Genomic DNA, 18806 nt, shown 5'->3' with positions numbered 1-18806 from the left:
TCCTCTGTTGAAATCTGCAGCCAATCCTTCTTTGTGTCCACCACCCCGTCCACCTTGAACTGGCTTCTAGCACGGCCCTTGGACACGTGTTTATCGATCAGGTGGCTGTCACCCACCTCTGACGCCCACCTCCCTCCCACTCCCCAAGATTCTCCTCTGTGTTACTTGTGTCCACGTTCTCAGGGCTGGAAGGCAGAGCAGTCACAGGTTGTCTGAATGGTGTGGAGGTAAACAATCTTTCCCATCGGCCTTTTCTCTCATTTTGTTATTTTTCCCTGCTGTGAGCAGAGAGGGAGGTTTATGGATACTTGTGACTGCCTCCTTCCAATAGCATTCTGCTCTCTCAACACTCCCACCTAAGCAGGGATTTGCAGGAAGATAAGCAAAACCGCTGTCTTTCACCGAATGGCACAGCACACACCACACACATAGCTAGGCAGCCAGCAACCACCGGTTGGATCTGCTCTGCGTGGCCTGTTCATCCACCTACCAGGCTCCCATCAGCCAATCCCAGAGCTGTGCACGTGTGTCTGCAAGTTTTTCCCACAGCCCCTTCTCTAGGTATCTCAAGCATCTGCCCCAAGTTACAACATTAATAATTCCCCTTCTTTTTCTCTAACTCCGGGGAATGGTCCCAGTCATTTTAAACAGATTAGTTGGTGTTTTCTCCAGTTTGTATATGTACCTTAGAAAGCCTTGTGATAGAAGCCACGAAGGTATAGCTTATGATTAATCTAGTACGGTTTGTTTTTATTTCTATAAAAAGTTGAGTATCGGGTCATGATCAAGAATGCTGTAACATTCTTGTGACAGCATTGTTCCCACAGTAATGTCCAAGTCCAATTTAAGTGATTTATTTAAGTGATTGGACAATAATGGCCAAGTCCAATTTTAAGTGATTTTAATGTCCAAGTCCAATTTAAGTGATTTTCTGTGAAACGTGCTTAGTCATACCCTTGAGGACCACCCTTCCATCCTCCCATAACCCTTTTCCACCATGGCTAGTAACAGAAACATTCTACTTGAACTTCAGATATGTTTCCGGGGCCCATCCCACGGTGTCTATTCTTACACTGAGACCCTGTGTCACTGCAGTAACTAGACACATCAAATTTTGTGCTGTGGCAAGGACTGTTAAGAATTTCTAGTGCAATCCTTTTCTAAATATTCAGGGCCCACCTTCTAGGACATACGATCCTAAGTTTCCTTCCTCTTCTCTGTGAACTGATCCCCGCCACTTCTTCCGTGGATGTTTCTTTCCTCTTGAGCATAGGTTCCTGCAGCGCAAGCACAAGTCCAGCCATGAGCAGAAATGTCTGGGAAGGATGTGCTGTCCTCCTGTGGATTACACCTTCCTCGGTTGCTGAGCCAGCGTCCGAGATAAAGGTTCAGGAGAAACAGCTGTGATTTCGGTGATGACACGTTTAGCGCGGTCAGAGAAGTTTGTGTTCCAACTTGCTGATCCCTCTTGGCTCAGACAGTCTGCTCTCCACACCGTCTCGGTCAGGATACAGAGGCTCAGACGCAGCCAGAGGGAACAGTTTCGCCGCATAGATTTTAGATGGGCTGCCCTCTTTAATTAAGTTTCTGAGCACTTGGAAAGGACCAGCATTATCGAGAAAGTTTGCATTATTTACCATGTTTGAAAAGACACCTTCGTAATTATTTTTGCTCATTTGCCCCTCATTTGATTAGGGTTTCCATTTGACCCATGAGGAAATTCAAACCATGGTTCTGTTCCATCACCCTAACAACTATTGTAGCCTGTTGCCTTATTCTCTCGCATGATTTTGATCCATTTTCCTTTTAAGAACCTTTATTATATACATGTATTTTATTATAAGCTTCTTAAAGTCCCTTTTTTGAGAGATCAAAGCAGGATTTAAATATATTAGTAACTTGCCCACTATTAGGGAACCAGTTAGTGGCAGAACTGTGACTTGGAACCTGATTGCCCTCAGACAGCCTGGGCCATATACACCACCCAGATCACACCCCTCTCCCCCTGCTCCTAGCTTTCCCTCCCTTTCTGTTCCCCAATATGGTTCAGGGATAAGGAGCATAAAGCTGGTTCACCTGCCTTTACCGCCAGCTAACTTCTTCTAATGTTACCATCTCGTATAACCATGGTCTATTTATCAAAGCTAAGAAATTAATATTGGTAAACTACTCTTAACTAAACTACAGTCTTTTGCCTGCTTTTAAACACCTTCTTTTTCAAGACCCCCATTTTAAAAGTGATACTGAATTTTAAAACAGAAAATGAGAATACTCAGCATTAATACCCAAGCTAGGGGGCAACAGGACTGTGGGTTCTGAAATAATTGATTTTACTTTCATAATTCACACCAGACTCCCCAATGTATAACATATCCATAGTTAATTGCAAGTAATGTCTTTAAACTACTTGCTAAAAAGTCCTTAACGTTTCATAGGCTATTTTTAAAGATCCCTCAGAATGAACATGTCAGTTCATAATAATACGCCACATATTTGAGTATTTATTAGAAATAGGAGAATTACTTATTACAAAGGTTACATTATTTTTTGTTATTACATAGTTTTACACTTACAGAAAAAATGGCAAGAATAGTATAAAACATTCTTTGATACTCTTTGCCCAGATTCCCTAAATGGTAATATTTTAATATTTTACTACATTTGCTCTTTTGCTGCTCTCGCTCTTGTTCTCTTGTTCTCACTCTTTGGAGAGAGAGAGAAAGAGAGGGACAGAACTGTTTCAAATTGCAGACAGGTTGCCCCTATACCTATAATGACATCAAGGTATGTTTCCTAAAGACAGGAAACTTTCTTACATAACTACAGTACAATTGTCCAAACCAGGAGAGTACCGTTGATACAATTCTACCATCTACAGCTATCATTCAGATTGTACCATGTGCGGTAGGCAGACTAATGCCCCCTGCCCCAAAGATGTCCAACGTCCTAACCCCTAGAATCTGTGCATGTGTTAGGTTACACAGCAAAGGGGAATTAATATTTCTGATGTGAATCAGCTGCTCTGAAAATAGAGAGATTATATTGGATGATCTGAGAGGGCCAATATAATCATAAAGATTCTTGTCATGGGAAGAAGGAGGCAGAAAAGGAGGTCAGAGTGATGCAAGGTGACAAGAACTTGGCCCATGTTGCTAGCTTGAAGATGGAGAAAGGGGAAAGGAGCCCAGGAAGCGTGCGCAGCCTCTACAAGGTGGAAAACGCCAGGGAATGGATTCTCCCCTGGAGCCTCCAGAAAGCCCTGCTGACACCTGGGTTTTAACCCAGAGAGACCCTTATCAGACTTGTAACCAATAGCAAATATAAGACAACATTGTTTTTTTTTTTTTTTTTAGATTTTTTATTGGGGACGGGGAACAGGACTTTATTGGGGAACAGTGTGTATTTTTCCAGGATTTTTACCAAGTTGTTGTCCTTTCAATCTTAGTTGTGGAGGACGCAGCTCAGTTCCAGGTCCAGTTGCCGTTGCTAATTGTAGGGGGCGCAGCCCACCATCCCTTGCGGGAAATCGAACCGGCAACCTTGTGGTTGAGAGCCCACTGGCCCATGTGGGAATCGAACCAGCAGCCTTCGGAGTTAGGAGCACGGAGCTCCAACCGCCTGAGCCACCGGGCCAGCCCAAGACAACATTGTTTTAAGCCACTAAATTTAGGGTGATTGTTATACAGCCATAGACAACAAATGCACCATTTGTCTCAATAATGAAAATATGAAATCATGTCTTGTGTTCAGTAGTCATGTCTTTTTCACGTCCCTTATGCTGGAACACTTCCTGAATCTTGCTTTCTATTTTATGACATTGACATTTTTAAAAAAAAACACAGTTATCTTGCAGAATGTTCTTGGTCTAATGTTTTCTCTTGATTAGATTCAGGTTATGCACTTTTGGTAAGGAGATAATAGAAGTAAAGCTGAATTCTTTTCACATCAGGAGGCACGTAAGTTATGCCTGGCAATGTTAACTTTGACATTTGATGGGGGTGGTGCCTTCTAGCTTTCTCCATCGTAAAGTTACTCTGTTATCCTTTGTAATTAATGAGGATCTTATGAGGAGATTCTTTGAGACTATAAATATCCTGTTACTTTTTATACTTTTACTGACTAGTTTTAGTATCCATTGATGATGGCTGCCAAATGGAGATTTCCTAATTCCATCATTCTTTCTATATGTAATAATTGGCATTCTACTGTGAGGTAGAGCTTTTTCTTCTCCCCCATTTTATATATACATATATGCATATATGTATATATATTGATTTATATCATTTTAGGGTCACGGATTCCTGTTTTATTTAATGATAATGAGTTACAATAAGTTGTTCTTGATATTTATTTTGATTCTTAAATGTCCTGTAGTTGGCCAGGGGGAGGGAGTACCTTACAGCTGGCCCCTGTGACCTTTTGATACATCCCATCATTCTTTGAACCTGGTCTTACTTTTGGCACATCAAGACATTTCAGGTTCATCTTGCATTTTCTCTGCCCTAATCCTTGAATCAGCCACTTCTCCTAGGAGCACAGTTAGGTTTTGTTAATTCTTGAAATACTAATAGCTCCCACCACCACCACCAACAAAATAGACCATGAAATGAATGCAAAACTGAAAAATGGTGCTGACTGTTAAGCAAATAGTTCATTAAGCTAGTTGGCTGTAGGTAACCAGGCCTGTTGCCTCCCCACAGATGGCTGCCTGTTTTATGCATTATCGACAGATAGTTTTGGAGCACCCATTGCTCTTGCAGCCCACCTAGTACTGGTACCTAAGGGGTTAACACGGTGACAAAGGCAATTATTGCTACTTTGAGAAAATTACTTAAGTAGGGAGGCAAGAAAACAAAACATAAAAGTCATACAAACAAAAACAGAAGAAGCCATATCTCTTATAAAACAGGAATACATAAGCATGTTGGTAAACATGCACAGGGATGGTTTATTTAACGGTATACTTTATATGTAATATACGCATGTGTTTTATATTTTTTATCTTGATATAGTTCTAAAATATATAAAAATATATAATGTATATTTATATAAATATATTAAACAAATGAATGCTCAGGACTGTTCATCACTGGAAGTCTCTGAAGGACAAATTATATTTGTATGACAGAGCATATTTTTAGCTATGTTGGCGAGAATGCGATCTGGGAAATGGGTTTGGGGACACTGATATGAAAATGCATGGACAGAGAATTCGGTGATGTGCAACTGAGTGGTCGGGTTTTCCTCCCATCCATTGCTCTCTGTGTATTAAGGTTGTTCTGGAACCCCAGCCCTATGGTCTCTAACCCCAGGGAGAACTCTTGTGCTCTGTGTTCATTTTCCACGTTCCGGTTTTTGATTGATTACTGTTGGCTGCTCTTGCAGTATGACACTGTGCTTCTGTAAGATACCATGGCAAATTATTTGTTTCAAACTCTCATTTCTTAATCGAGGCTGTAAAGAAGTGCCTGGTCATTAATCAGGGTCCAGAGTAGAAAGATCTTGCAGTGTTGGGATCATAAAGGTAATTACCAAACCATTGTTAGCCTATTGGTGTCTCCCTAGAGTCCAAGAGAGGGCTGGCAAAAACAACTATTGTGGCTTTCTTGTGCTCTCGTGCGGAGCTTTATGAGAGTTGAATATGTAATAAAGTGAAGTTTGTATTCACATAGCACCGTGGCCTCAGAACATCTCCTCGAGCAGTGGTTCTCAAAGTCAGGCCCTGGGACCGGCCACCTCTGCTTCGCCTGGTAACTTCTTAGAAATGCACATTCTCAGAACCCACCCCAGACCCACTGAATGAGAAATTCAGGGGTGGGGATAAGGCTGTAATCTGTGGTTTAACAAGCCCCATCCAGGGGATTCTGATGCTATCTAGAGCATCAGAGAGTGTTATGTCGTGGTTCTCAACAATTTTCTCCCTTGTGTTATACCCTTCATTGCTGGTACGTCCTACGTGTCTGCATGGTGGACCCAACGAGGCATCATCTTTGCTTTCAGCTCACCTTGCTAGGAGACAGGCTGTCACATCTTTGAATTGGGAAGAAAGAAGTTCAGTGCGTACCTGTGCTAATAACAGTTAGAGATAGCCAACCTTAGCTCTTCTCTGTTCTTCTTAAAACTACCAAGAAACTCTAAGTATTTTATTAACTCCGAATGGGTTAATTAGCCAAGACATTCCATCGATGGAGTACACAAGCCTTCTTAAAAAGTAGGTGGAGACTGACAGATCTGTTTTTATAATCTTTTAATATAAGTATTTTCATTCCAGCTGATTTAATCACTTTCCCCAAGATCTTCTAAGTAATAATTTCTATCTACTAGCTGTGAACAGACCGAAAGATGATGGACTAGACTAGACTTTTTATGATTCATCATTACTGTCCAATGCTACGAATTTGGTGAGCTTGCTCTGAATGGTTCCTCAAGCATAAGATAAAAGAGAGCCCAGTCGTCAATGGTGGGAGATGCATTTGAAATTAGGATATCCAGCAAATATACCTGAAGACACCAAAAGAAGTTCAATTTCAACCTTAGGCCCTATCAAGTGGCCACAGTTCATGGACAAGTTCACTGTATGCCCTCAGCTAAGTCTCTCAACCTTGCCTGTATGTCCCATACATGGAGCTGGCACAACCTTACAGAGTGGTTCACATAAATGGGTACGTGTGTGAAACTAGACATTTAGTATAGTCAGGTCAACTAAATCTTTGTGGGGCCAGATGCTTGTACAATTTGGGGCCTTCTTTTAAAAAATATATAGGATCATGAATGCAAAAGTAAGTAAAGAGCTGGAAAGGGGCTCAGGAGCTCTGTCACCTCCACACGGGAAACCCAACGACAGTGGAGCTGTTATATTTATTTTAAGCTGGGGAAGGCAGAGCAGTTGCTTCCTTTATGTCACTGTGTCATTGGGCGTGTGCATGACTGGACTTCCTTTCCAGGGCAGACACCTCAGCCACCGCGAGAACCTGTTTGCTGTGCTCACTGCATGACGACTGTGGGTGCGGCTCAGATGGGAGTGCCCAGCCCCCAGAATGCGCCCAGAGGCTGCAGAATCAGACTTCTGCAGAAGGAAGAAAGAGCGCCCCAAGGTGTGGATTCACTGGGGCAACGGGGCATGGCTTGACTGAGCAGAGCCTTAGCTGTTCTCTTCATGGAACGTTTTTATCTCATAAATGGAAGAGGCAAAACTCACTTAAACATCGCTTCTTAAAATAGAACTCCCTTCACTCCTGTCCTCAGGAAAGTGCATACCAGAGACAGTCCGATCCTGGAGTCGTTTGGAGTTGCTGTCACGCTCCAGCCTGCTCTGAGCGCACACTGTACTTAGAACATACACTCTGGACAGCAAGGGAGCAGTCCCTGATGTTTCAGGCAAAACCTGGTGCTCAGTTTGCGTTTATTAAAACAAAACAGCAACAATGACAGAAGCAAGGCTATTTCAGTGAGTTAAAAGATCTCAACTCTTAAGCTTACCCTTCTGAGTCCATTTCTGGAGCCTGTGAGATGGTGGAGGATAATAATACTGTGTTTTATTTAGGAGCCCATTTCACTGGAGACCCCAGAGAACCCTGTGGATATTTGCTCTGGTAAGTGGCACTGTGAAGAATATTCTTGGCAGAAAACACTGAGAGGAGCTTCAATTTAGAATGAGAACACCCCACTTAGTTCCCTTTTATCAAAGGAAAACAATTTTTGATAGTTGTCGATGTAGTCATAAAACAATAGAACCAATGCACGCTGAGAGTCTATTCTGTGACTTTCTGGACTAACCTAGGAGAGAAGCTTGCCACCCTCAGAATGATTAACACAAAGTTACCTAGGCCTATGCCAGCGTCTGCAATAGGGTAGCTCTAGTTCTGTTCGTTGTGTTAATAGTAAGCAAATTTTTAGCAAGTTTTTCTTACTAACTCTCGAGATAAGAAACTTTGATTTCCTGTCCATTTTACATCTCTGTACTAAGTACCTCTGTGTGATGGCCTGTCCTATGTGGTAGGGATATGGCAATATAGAAAGCAGAAAAAAAAGAAAAACCAAACCAATGCAAAACAAAAACCCTGCCCTTACGGAACTTACATTCTAGTAGGGGAGGCCTAATAAACAAAAGATGGATGAAATACGTAAGTGTTAGCTAACCATGTAGCAATTACTACGTTCCAGATGCTGTTTTAAGAACTTGATAAATATTAAGTCTGCAACCTGAGGGGCGAGTCCTATTATTATTCCCATTTTATAGATGAGAAATAAAATGAAGAACACAGAGATTCTACCTGGCCAGTGACATAGCCAGGCCTTCAACTCAGGCAAACTAACTCCATCACCTACCTGTATCTCAACTACCACATTATATCGCCTCTACGTGGCACATCGATGTCTAGTAGGGTAGAAAGTTCTATGGAGAAAAATAAAGCAAGAAAGAAAAGAAAGTGTTTGGGATGTGGGATGCAGCTTGCAATTTTCATACAAGATGGTTGAGAAAGTCTCACGAAGAAGATGGCATTTGAGTAAAGACCTGAACCCCATGGATAGCTGGAGATATCCTGGTAGAGGTACTAGGAAGTGTGAAGTTCCCAGAGCGGAAGCGGCCACGTGGCTGAGCGTGAGGGAGAAGGAGGACAGGCAGGTAAGAGGGGATTCGAGGCGGGCAGGACACACAGTCTAGGATGATGAGGCTGTGACAAGGACGTTGGCCTTTACGCTGACGGAGATGAAATGCCATCAGAAGCTTTGGTAATAAGGTGTGATGTGATGCGAATTATACTGTAATAGGAGTGGTCTGACTTTAGTCTACCCCTTTAAGGTAGACTAAAGGGGGGGTGGGCAAGGACCAAAGCAGGGAGATGAGATAGGAAGGGAGATGAGACACAGTAATCTATGCAAAATCTGAGGAGGGCTTAGCGCACGGCGGCCACTGCAGTGGAGGTGATGAGAAGTGGTCCAGTTCTGATGATGTTCTGAAGGTTGAGTGAGATGGCAAGATTTGCTGAGAGAGAAAGAGAAGAGTCAAGAATGACGTTAAGGTGCTTGGACTGAGGGCCCAAAGCATGGGATGACTGAGCCGAAGAGGCAAGAGGACAGAATATCAGGAGCTCAGCCCGGTATTACATCAGGAATATTAATTACCCACCCAAATGGATATTTCAATTAGGCAGTTGCATATGAGCCTAAGAATTCAGGGGAGCTGTGCCAGCAGAGTAAAGATAAAATTTTAAAGTCATCAGCGGATATGCTTAAAGCGATGAGACTAGCTGAGAAAACCAAGGAAGCAAGCGTAGATGGAAAAGAGATGAGGTCCACGGCCTGAGCCCTGGGTGCCTTCTTCTGTGTTAAGAGGGCACTTCTGTGTTAAGAGGTCAAAAAGATGAGAAAGAACCATCAAAGGAGACCAAGAAGGGATGACTTGTGTGGTAGAAGATAAGCCACATGATGTCCTGGAAACCAAGAAAAGTGTTTTCAGGAGAAAGGAACAGCCTGTTATGTCCAATGATGCTGATAGATCCATGAAGATGGAGACTGAGAATTAGCCATTGGGGTTTACGACATGGCTGTCCCGAAGGCCTGGGCAGGGACAGGTTCAGTGGAGTGGTGGAGACAAAGGCCTGATAGCAGTGGGTGGAGAAGGTTCTTAAAATGTAACTGGAGCAGCTTCAAGAGAGAGGGGTAGGAAAGAAACCAGAGAGCACCAAGTTTGGACAACTCTTTTGATGTTGAAAGGGACACAACTCTAAAAGGAGGCAGAAAAATAGGGCAGAAGTTAAATTAACTTCTCTAATGTGGGCTCTTTTTTTTGTTTTTTTTTTTAAGATGGGAAAAATTCAGAAGATAAAGAAAAGCCAGTGATACAGGAGAGTGAAGAATTCTTCTCCAGAGGGTGGAATGCTGTCCTGGAGAAGGGGAAGGAATGAGTCCTCCTGCTGGCCTTAGATGAGGTATGGCACAGCGGGGACAGTGAAAAGGTGGGCAGGCTGTTGGATGTGGTGGTACAAGCTTCTCTTTTGGGGGTTTCTATTTTCTCAGTCTTCGGAAACAGATGTTAGCAGTGAGTGAGATGGGGGAGGAGGTGTGAGAGGTGTGAAGAAAAGGAGAAAGTGTGAAATAGTCTTCAAGAAGGATAGGAGAACCAATGGGAAGGGTAGGGAAATGGGGTCTGATTGCTCCGAGCCTGACTGTGGCTCATGAGCATGAATTCATCATGTGACGGCAAGTTGCGTGTGGTTGTCTAATGGAATTCTAAGGGAGGGATTCTCATGACTGACCATGACTTTGAAAATGTGTGAGGAGGGCTAGGAGGGCAAGAGGGGGTGGGAGAAGCACAAAGGTGGTAGGTTCAGTGAATTGTAGGTCCCAGGGGGGATGAGGTATTATTAAAGTTTGGGCAGTAGAGAGACTGACTTTCAAGAATCAGAGGTAGTGATTAGGGATTGGGTGTTTGCCACTGAGGTTGTGGGAGAGGTGCCGTTCCTTGGAACGGCAAGAGCTAAATGCGATTGCAGGAGGGAGTAGGCTGTGTTCTGCTAGAGAGTTTGTTTGGTTAAGCAGTCAGATTTGTCTCTTTCAATCCTGTCCCTATTGAATCCAGCTTAGTAAACTGTCCACAAGTTTTATTTCTCAAATGAAGCTGAATGAAATCACTGGTAGCCCATAGACCATGAATGACCCATCATGACTCATAGATGCCCTGACTCTCTACATCCTGTGCACAGACACATGACTGGGACATCTGGTGAGACTCCTTGATAGACAAGGATGGGTTTGAATCCCCAGAGAAGATAAACGTACATATTTGGGGTTGATGAAGCACACGTGAGTAATTTCTGAAAAGCCAGTGGTTGAAGAGGGGATATTGGATTGGTCTGATCAAATGTCAGATTACTGTATTTTTATTTATTTTTGTGTGTGTGGTTGCCATGCCCTTCTTTCATGTGTACGTCACTGGAAAGAATGTGAAAACCATTTACCCAGGAATCCTTAATCAGAACCTTTCATTTAACTGGATTTTTTTTTATTAGCAATTGAGTTCATTGACAAGAACAATATCTCAAGAATGTAAATTCATATAAATTATCTCACTAAAAAAAAAGACAAAGAACTATCTAAAATTTCAAAGTGAGGTCAGAGGATGGGCAAAAATTCAGCTGACACTGTCTGTATCAACTGTTCTGCTGAAGAGTAAAAATAATAGTTAAGAATAATCAAGATCCAAAATGTTCCAGAAAGCTGATGATAATCATGCTTTAGACAATGTGGGTGACACAGAGAGGGCCCCTATTTGTTCCATGAAGGCATGAAGGCCTTAATCTGAAAAGGGTGTTGCCATAGTTTAGAAAAAACCGTTAGCAGGGGTTTCGTTAACTAGAAACCGTGTTCAACCCCAACATCTTCTTTCCTGAACTTTCTGTTTCGTCAGGGACTCTCCATTTGCTGCGTTTATAGGAAGTGGGAAATTGAGGAGGCTCGGAATGGGTCAGGGTCGTTCCTTTTAAAAATCTTTACCACGGTTACATGGGAGCTGGTCAAGGTTTTTTTTCCTTCTGCTCATTTTAATGGCCGGAGGTAATAGATCAAACTGAGGGCCTCAGGTGTTTGTGAAAGCACTGCAGGACAGGAGAGGACAGGATCCAGGCCTCTACCACTGGGAACAGATGCTGTTCTATGCTATGCAATGGGTGGGTTTCCAAAGCAATGTGTCATCACTGTGGAATGCTGCCACCAGGGCTGTGCCCAAGCTCAGGGGGAGTAAAAGGAACCTGCTGAGCACATTCCAGGTCTCTCTGTCTTGAGGTAAATTTTGGAGAAATGAACAAATACCCGCTTATTTCTGCAAGCCTACGCTTTGGAAGCCAATTCTGAATTGCTTTAAGACCAAACGAAAAACAAAATTAAAAAATCCTGATAGAATGGAAACAAAGGTCACTGAAGTTTGATCTGACCAAACAGATATAGAAACCTTCTAGGCTGATCCAACAATCATCTTCGGCCATTTTCCTTCAAATAAACAACCCCAAACACGTACTTTTTAAGTTTTACTAAGAAGTCTTTCTAAGGAAAAGTTCAAATGGATTTTCAGCTACCTAGCCAATTATTCTAATTGTAATCATTCTACTGCTAAGACATGGAGTTTATTCTCAAGTTGTGTGGTGGTGATGGGTGTGTGTGTGTGTGTGTTTGTGTGTGTGTGTGTGTGTGTGTAAGAGAGAGAGAAAGAGAGAGAGAGAGAGAGAGAGAGAGATTTTTAAGAGCATGTTAATGCTGATCAATCTAAAGATTGTGTGTTAGCAGAAGCATAGAAATAGCTTCCTTTTTGAGAAGGACCAGGAGTCATGCCTACAAAAGGAGCCTCCAAATGGCCTGGAATACAGAAAGCACATTTTCAGGACATGCTGAGGTAACCAGTTCAAACTTGCCAAAGGCTGCTTTTCCTCTTGGCTCACAGCTTTTCATTCATATTGGCTTTGACCATCCCACTCATTTTATTTTTAAGTCCTTATTCATTTTCAGGCCTTTCCGTAGAGGGTTAGCAAAGAATTGCTAATTCCAGAGCTGGCATTTGTTGACTAAAAGAAGATTAAGTCAGGTTTTAGAAATCTTTGTTTTTGTCATATGTCCCCCATGCCTAGCTTGGGAACACTCCAAATATGAATGTTTAATTACAGAAAGTGGTGAGTTTTAAGGACATCAATTTAGGGGAGGTTGGCTTTAGACTATTTTTCAGCGGTGTTTGGTAAAAATGAATTCATTCAAGCAAAGATTAGCCTAGAAAAATTACTTGAGAAAAGGCAAGTCTCCCATGCAGAAGAATTCCAAATAATTTATGTATACTCTGCCCTCGAGGAGATGGAGAGTAACTCCCACTCCTTAATTGTGGGCAGCGTGTAGTGACTTCCTTGCAGAGTCCAATGTAGAAAGAGGGAGAAAAGAGTAACTTTACAGTGGAGAAACCTGGCAAACGAGACCTCAGCCAGGTGATCAAGGTCAACTTACGCTAATGTCATGTACCTTTGATGAAATGAAAATGGCACGTACCTTTGTGGTTTTCCTCCCCAGAACCCAGAACCACAGTCTAATGATGAGGAAAATATCAGACAAATCCCAGTTAAGGGACATTCTACAAAACACATGACCAGTACTCCTCAAAAGTATCAAGGTCATCAAAATATGAACAGTCTGAAAAACTCACAGCTGAGAGAAGCCTAAGGAAACATGACTAGTAAATAACGCAGTACCCTGTATGCAATCCTGAAACAGAAAAAGACATTAGGTAGAAATCTGAATAAAATATAAACGTTAGTATCAATATTGTATTAGTATCAATTGTGTTAGTATCAATAATGTATCAATATTGGTGCATTAATTGTAATAAATATAGCATTCTAATGTAAAATGGAATAGGCGAAACTGGATGTGGGGTATGTGGCAATTCTTTGTGCTATACACTCAATTTTTTCAATAAATCTATATAGATTTACTGAAATATCAAATCAATTTTTTTTTGAATCACTTGACTGAATGGTAAACCCCACTGATGTCATAGAGTCAGTCTGATGCAGAAAGTCTGACCATGAATCGGGCAATTTGGGCCATCAGAACCCTGTAAATATGGACAACACAAGCACACAGTGCTGTGAAGAGAAGTATGTCCTAAAGCTCCTAGCTGCCCCATTTGGGACCCTTTCCCCTCGTACAAATAAGAGGCAATACTTACAGAGTCTACTGTGCTAGGTTTTCAGTCCATTTATTGCCTTTCACCTTTCAGCAGCCAACCCTATGAAGTAGGTGGATGCTATTGTTATTATTTTATCCGTGAAGAAAATCAGACCGAGAGAATTCAAGATCACTGCGCTTGTAAGGGTGGCTGAAGCTGGGATAAAAACCCAGACAGTCTTGGCCTCAGAGCCAGTGTTCTTTTAACCTCTGTCGTTTGTGTACTTTTCTCCCCCATTCACGCCTTCTCTTCCAGGCATTCAGGGCCTCCTACTCTCCTCAACAGGAATTCTCCTTAGGATATTAATGGCCAGAATTATTGCGATCCATGGTGGAAGTTGTACTCTGTGGACTTGATAGAGAAATAATGGAGGTGGGGTGGGTGCCGTGAGCAGGGCAGGAAAGCTTGACTCTCTGAAGTCATGCCTGGTTTCTAATTATAGCGTTGGCAGGGATCCCACACTCAGATCTCCGCAGAGACTTCGGGTGATACTGTCTCCCATCCTATAGTCTATTCTAGCCGTAAACCTAATGTTGTACTCATCTGATGTCTTGGAAACAACCCAATCTTGGGGCATTTTCAAGTGGTTTTTGTAATGAGCATTAGCAAACCCACAGGTGTGCCTAAATGAGGATTTGTGACGCTGAGCATGTTTTCCCAGCCCTGTACTTCAGAAAGGTTGGCTCCCTTTTATTTACAAAATAAGGTGAAATTGTACGTACCAGCCCAAGTGAAGAGATGTGGGTTCTCTTTCATGTTTGCAAAAGATGTATATGAGCCATTGAGAAAGCAATTTGAAACAGAAACTTCTCAAACTCTGCCCTTTTTCATAAATGCGCAGAAAGTTCACCACTTAACAAAAACCCTTCAAAAGGCGAGTCAAAGAATAGATCCATTCAGTAACTTCATAAAGATAGGGGGCTGAAAAAATAAAATATTCCATCATGACTTCCTGCTAGAAAAGTCAAAGCTAATTTAGATTACTTGAAGGGGAGATTGTGCTGGTGGAACCAGCCACGGCATGTTTTAAAAGTTCCCTGGGGTGTGGGATGGTGACCGTTTCCCCCCTCTCCCTTTGGTTATCTATGTTTTCTAATGTTTCCACAGTGAACATGTATTGCTCCTGTCACAACAGAAATCAACAAGAAAAACTACTGAAAAAAGAAAGGTCTGCTTGCTGTTTTGGCAGGAAATCGCTTACCTGGAACAATCACAATATGAACGTCGGCAGAGTTTCTTCCTGTGACTGACCGGGCGTTGCAAAGCAGTCCCCTGGTTTGTGGGAGCTTTCTTCTACAACTGCGGCAGGACTCTGGAGAATTCCATTTAACACTGTTGGTGGGTTGAAAATCTGGAAGAGAATTCAGTAATCTGGTCCCATGGAATTAACAAATAACTTGAAGATGACTGAGGAAAAAAAGGAAAAAACACCATACAGGCAGGGTTGGAACACAGATCAATGAAAGGGACCGTTATCAATGAATCTAGAAGAGAGATAAATCAATGGACTTCAAAAACAAAGTGTTTCATTTCAAAGCTGCTGTGTTTATCTATTTTCAGCTCAGGGAAAAACAAGAGGAAAAAAAATCCCCTTAGGTTGACATGTGAGGGACGTACCCTGACCCCACTGGGTCCAACTTTCTCTCGTGTTTCATGATTTAGGGGACTGGAATCAGCTCCAAAGCGGGCCCATGTTGACCCAAGCCAGAGTTGGCAAACTTTTTCTGTAAAAGGCCAGGCAGTAGTAAATATTTGAGGATTTATGGGGCCTGTGGTCTCTGTTAACAACCACTGAACTCTGCTGTTGTAGTGCAAAAGTGTAAAAATAGCCATGGATAAAAGGTAGAGGAAGAGTGTAGCTGTAATAAAACTGTACAGAAGCAGCTGGTGGGCAGGATTTGGCTCACCATGTTTGCTGACCTCTGGCCTACGCCAATCACGCTTCTCTCATTCCTCTTGCCAGTGATTAGGGTATTGAGATTTAAACCAATCAGTGTAAAGCATTTTCCTGGTGATAGGTTATTGGTTCAGTGACAAGCATATGAGCTAAATTGGCCTTATGAAGAGGAAAGATTTTTGTTTGAAGTTTGGGGGAAAGGGATTTGATCTCTTCCCCCTTATATGAATAAGGAAGCATATAACCCTGATTGTAACTGGCCACCAGTCTACAACCATGAGGGGAACCAGCCTTCAAATGAAGTGGACTCTGGATGATGGAAGAGCAAGATAGAACTTGCATCTTGATGGTATCATTGGACCACAGGATAATTTAACCCTATTTTCCACTCAAACTCTGGATTTTCGATTATGTGAGCCTATAAATTTGCTCATTGTAAAAACCACTTTGACATGAGATTTCTATTCCTTGCAGCTAAATGCATCCTAGCTGATGGAAAACTTAGAAGTTTGTGACTGCAAGTTTGCAAACTCTAAAAAGAATGGATACCTGTTTCTATAAAAGTTCTTTTCCAGCATTAAAAATAAATGTGAAAAATAGGAAATAAAACTGCAATAACTTTTTTAAAAATTACCTAGATTGGTGAGTGTGGATGTTCCAGGGGGCGGCAAACACTTGATTAAATGACTAATTTATGGACCATCAGGGTTGGAGGAAACTTTTCTGTGTTGAGACTAAGAAGATGGATGCCGAGAGCCACTGAGAATCTGGACTGTCTCTTTCTCTCTTCCATTAATACTGTTGGTTTTAAGTGCAGGTCTCTTTATTTCATCATTGTCAAGTTCTAAACATAAAGTAGCAGTTTTCAAATGCACATCTAAAACTGGAAGATTGAAAATGATCGTACACCTTAGGCCTCGATGAAAAAGTTTATGTAAGAAAACAAAACAAACAATAAACCACTTGTAAAATTTAAAACACAAAAATGCTTTCCGTAAGGAGCATCTCATTTTGAAGTTTAATTTTTCTTTTACCATTCTTGTTATAATTATATGTCATTCTTTTATATTCATGTTAATCTCTCTTAGTTGCATGAATTTATAGCTTTGGTGATCTATGCTATTATTTTAATAAAATGAGGGAATTTCAGTGTTAGAATTGTTTTTCTCCCAAGCAGGTCAAATCTCACCTTTCTTTATCTCAGTTTAAATATTAAAATTATGAGGGGAATTATATCTTATCTAAATTAAAAATGTTAGGAAGATGACTGTAAGCTGTGGCATATTCAAATGTAAGAAGCTTTTACAATCTCTGTTTGTCAAGACGTTCATGAAACAGACGCTTCTCCCAATAAGACATACAAACAGCCAACAGATACATGAAAAGATACTCAACTTCACTAGCTATTAGGGAAATGCAAATCAGAACCACAATGAGACATCACCTCACACGTGTTAGAATGGCTATCATCAACAAGACAAATAATAATAAGTGTTGGAGAGGCTGTGGAGAAAAAGAAACCCTTACACACTGTTAGCAGGAATGTAAATTGGTACAACCGCTATGGAAAACAGTATGGAGGTTCCTCAAAAAATTAAGAATAGAGTCACCATATGACCCAGCAATCCCTCTCCTGTGTATCTACCACAAAAGTCTGAAAACATTTATCCATAAAGATAAATGTATTCTGATGTTCATTGCCGCTTTATTTACAGTGGCCAAGACATGGAAACAATCATCGTGTCCTTCAATAGATGATTGGATAAAGAAGATATGGTACATATATACAGTAAAATATTACTCAACCATAAGAAAAAATGAAATACTGCCATTTGTGACAACATGGATGGATCTTGAGATTATCATGCTACTAAGCAAAATAAGTCAGACAGAGAAAGTCGAGAACCATATGACTTCACTCAAATGTGGGATATAAAACTAAAAGGAACAAGACAAACAAACAAAGAAACAAAAACTCATAGACAGAGACAACAGTTTAGTGGTTACCCAGAGGGTAAGGGGGGAGGAGGGTGGTAGAAAAGGATAAAGGGGGTCAAATATATGGTGATGGAAGGAGAACCGACTCTGGGTGGTGAGCACACAATGTAAAATATAGATGATGTATTACAGAATTGTACACTTGAAACCTATGTAATTTTACTAACCATTGTCACCCCAATAAATTTTTTAAAAAAGCAAAAACGTTCATGAGAAAGCTTGAAAAAACCTAAAAAACAACCAAAATCATCACTAGGGCAGATTACTAGATGAGTCTAAAAGGCAAAGGGACATATAGATAAAGCTTATAAAGGCATAAAATATTGGGAAATGGTGAAAATATACTTGCGTTTAGCAAATTCAAAGTACTAGACCCAAGGCCAATTAAGAGGTCCTTGTAATAAAATGAAAGAAAGTTGCTTTTATATAGCAGATCAAAAACTTCTAGAAAATATAGTTAAAAGAGAGTTGGTTAAGTGTACAGGTGCTAATTCCATAATATCCTAGTAAATAAATTTTAGGATATTTTGGACTTTACCCCTAAACATTTAAGATTAGTGTTATGGAGGCCACTGGCCCCCAAAAGGTCTCCAGTGCTCCTGTATGATCCTGCCTAATTCGGTGTAAGAAGACGTCGATCCGAATCAGCATGGCCTTTTATGTAGTATTCCTCTTCTGGCTCCGTCTGTGTTCCGGAGGGAAAATCAACGTTGTGGTTGACTGGTTAGACAAGGTCTGATTCTGAAAGGAAGTTCATGAAATTAATTTTTATTAATGTAAATTGATAAAGTTAATAATGGTTTAGAAAATTTCAGCAGGAAAGATTAGACTGTCGATAGTATTGGGACAGTGACCTCTCAGATGGTGTTTCCATCAGGCCCTGAAGGGGTCTGAAGATTTGGAATTACTCTCCTCTTAGAAAATATTGAAGGTAAGATTAAAACCTGAAAACCACACCAACCAGATAAAAGTCACACTTTTTATTCAAAAGGAGATTTTCTACCTAGAGCTCAAGTAGCACCAGGGGTGCCAAGAAGATATATACACGTGACTTGTATTCATTTTTTGTTATTGGTATATATTGAGTATTACAATTTTAATACATTTTTTTATTCTTAAAATGTGTATAGAGTATTTTGACATCCTCTGCATATCTGTGTGTGTGTTTGTGTGTGTGTGTGTTGTAGTCTTTTGAGGTACGCAAAA

General features: G+C 41.2%; 1 long non-coding RNA gene across 1 annotated transcript; it reads left to right on the top strand.

The window, feature by feature from the left end:
* The first annotated feature begins 7054 nt into the window (after nucleotides 1-7054).
* Nucleotides 7055-17409, top strand: LOC308487581. The gene is made up of 4 exons (XR_013991725.1): nucleotides 7055-7447; nucleotides 7544-7592; nucleotides 9808-9932; nucleotides 14813-17409. It is a non-coding gene; the product is annotated as an uncharacterized lncRNA (long non-coding RNA).
* The last annotated feature ends 1397 nt before the right edge of the window (nucleotides 17410-18806 follow it).

The sequence above is a fragment of the Rhinolophus hipposideros genome (genome assembly GCF_964194185.1).
Source record: "Rhinolophus hipposideros genome assembly, chromosome: 19".
NCBI classification, from domain to species: Eukaryota; Metazoa; Chordata; class Mammalia; order Chiroptera; family Rhinolophidae; genus Rhinolophus; species Rhinolophus hipposideros.
This window is presented reverse-complemented; position numbering and strand designations above follow the sequence as displayed.